At 50.1% G+C, this 2500-nt stretch overlaps 2 non-coding genes across 2 annotated transcripts; both read left to right on the forward strand.

The window, feature by feature from the left end:
- The first annotated feature begins 1058 nt into the window (after window positions 1–1058).
- Window positions 1059–1130, forward strand: TRNAG-UCC (transfer RNA glycine (anticodon UCC)). The gene has a single exon. It is a non-coding gene; the product is annotated as a tRNA-Gly (tRNA).
- Window positions 1131–2315: 1185 nt separating this feature from the next.
- TRNAG-UCC (transfer RNA glycine (anticodon UCC)) lies at window positions 2316–2387 on the forward strand. The gene has a single exon. It is a non-coding gene; the product is annotated as a tRNA-Gly (tRNA).
- Window positions 2388–2500: the final 113 nt, after the last annotated feature.

Below are 2500 nucleotides of genomic sequence, written 5' to 3' on the forward strand. Positions count from 1 at the left end.
AACTGTCTATCGGTGAGGGGATTGAAGCGAGCAGGGCTCCTGGCCCCTCCCCGACAAAGCCCTGACGAAGGCCTGACAAAGGCCTATTCGCCTTGCCCTGACGGGCCTTGGTCCCAGCAGGCCACCGAGCACAGCACCTCAGCCTATTAGAGTGAGGTTTCAGGATCTCTCTCATCCTGTAAACCAACATACTGAAGAAGGTGAAACGTGTGGCTGCGCTCCTCACATGCTGAAGCAGCAGCAGCCCTTTCCCTGAAGCAAAGTTCCTTCATTCCTCCCTCCCATAACCCTTAGCAGGGGATTTATGGTAATTGAGTTGAGTTTCCAAACTGGCCCTTCCTTCCTTCCTTCCCATATCTGCCAGCTCGAGAAGGCTTGTTTTGTTGCACCTGGGAAGTAAAGTATCTATTTGCGAGAGAGAGAGAATGAGAGAGAGAGACAGAGAGAGAGAGACAGAGAGAGAAGGGGAAGGGGTGTTGGCAGTTAGGGTGTGAGCTAGAGAAATGAGGCCTGTCTGCAAAAGGCCATGGGATGGGAGTGCGTGGTTGCAGGTTGTTTGGCTTTGTAAGGCCTACTGCCCGCTTCACTCGAAACTGGGTCTAGGGTTGTCGGTTTGTAGGCTGTAAAAGCCCAGAAAAGCTCTTGTTCTCCAACCAGCAGAGTGGCGCAGCGGAAGTGTGCTGGGCCCATAACCCAGAGGTCGATGGATCGAAACCATCCTCTGCTAACTTTTTTCAAATTATGTTTTTGTGTCATGGCATTAGGGCACAAAGAGCTGTAAGTGCCTGGATGCAATGTCATTCCTTGAACTTGCTGCCTCGTTCCACTCTTGCGCTAAATAGGAGAGGGTCCCAGCCCAGCCAACAAAATGTACTGTTCAATCAAACCAAACTTAAAACCAAGCTCCTTTTTTAAGGGGTCCCGGGGAAATGTTGGGCTGACCGGCAAGACCTCATGATGCGAACTGCTTCTGCGTCAAACGCAAGCTTTTTTCATTCCCAGCCAATGACTTATTCTTATTTCTAAGGGCCGCTCCATCAGATAGCCCAGACAGGCAGGCGTTGGTGGTATAGTGGTGAGCATAGCTGCCTTCCAAGCAGTTGACCCGGGTTCGATTCCCGGCCAACGCAGATCAAATCTTTAAATTGTTCAAAATGCATTTTTTGGAAATCAGACTCATGCTGAAAGCAAAGCTGACACACTTTTCGTGAAAATCAAAACCCCATCCAGGAAAGGTTCTTGCATCCTAGTTTCTGCAACTGTCTATCGGTGAGGGGATTGAAGCGAGCAGGGCTCCTGGCCCCTCCCCGACAAAGCCCTGACGAAGGCCTGACAAAGGCCTATTCGCCTTGCCCTGACGGGCCTTGGTCCCAGCAGGCCACCGAGCACAGCACCTCAGCCTATTAGAGTGAGGTTTCAGGATCTCTCTCATCCTGTAAACCAACATACTGAAGAAGGTGAAACGTGTGGCTGCGCTCCTCACATGCTGAAGCAGCAGCAGCCCTTTCCCTGAAGCAAAGTTCCTTCATTCCTCCCTCCCATAACCCTTAGCAGGGGATTTATGGTAATTGAGTTGAGTTTCCAAACTGGCCCTTCCTTCCTTCCTTCCCATATCTGCCAGCTCGAGAAGGCTTGTTTTGTTGCACCTGGGAAGTAAAGTATCTATTTGCGAGAGAGAGAGAATGAGAGAGAGAGACAGAGAGAGAGAGACAGAGAGAGAAGGGGAAGGGGTGTTGGCAGTTAGGGTGTGAGCTAGAGAAATGAGGCCTGTCTGCAAAAGGCCATGGGATGGGAGTGCGTGGTTGCAGGTTGTTTGGCTTTGTAAGGCCTACTGCCCGCTTCACTCGAAACTGGGTCTAGGGTTGTCGGTTTGTAGGCTGTAAAAGCCCAGAAAAGCTCTTGTTCTCCAACCAGCAGAGTGGCGCAGCGGAAGCGTGCTGGGCCCATAACCCAGAGGTCGATGGATCGAAACCATCCTCTGCTAACTTTTTTCAAATTATGTTTTTGTGTCATGGCATTAGGGCACAAAGAGCTGTAAGTGCCTGGATGCAATGTCATTCCTTGAACTTGCTGCCTCGTTCCACTCTTGCGCTAAATAGGAGAGGGTCCCAGCCCAGCCAACAAAATGTACTGTTCAATCAAACCAAACTTAAAACCAAGCTCCTTTTTTAAGGGGTCCCGGGGAAATGTTGGGCTGACCGGCAAGACCTCATGATGCGAACTGCTTCTGCGTCAAACGCAAGCTTTTTTCATTCCCAGCCAATGACTTATTCTTATTTCTAAGGGCCGCTCCATCAGATAGCCCAGACAGGCAGGCGTTGGTGGTATAGTGGTGAGCATAGCTGCCTTCCAAGCAGTTGACCCGGGTTCGATTCCCGGCCAACGCAGATCAAATCTTTAAATTGTTCAAAATGCATTTTTTGGAAATCAGACTCATGCTGAAAGCAAAGCTGACACACTTTTCGTGAAAATCAAAACCCCATCCAGGAAAGGTTCTTGC

This window comes from Ambystoma mexicanum, chromosome 6q (genome assembly GCF_040938575.1).
Source record: "Ambystoma mexicanum isolate Mex_15411 chromosome 6q, UKY_AmexF1_1, whole genome shotgun sequence".
Taxonomy (NCBI): domain Eukaryota; kingdom Metazoa; phylum Chordata; class Amphibia; order Caudata; family Ambystomatidae; genus Ambystoma; species Ambystoma mexicanum.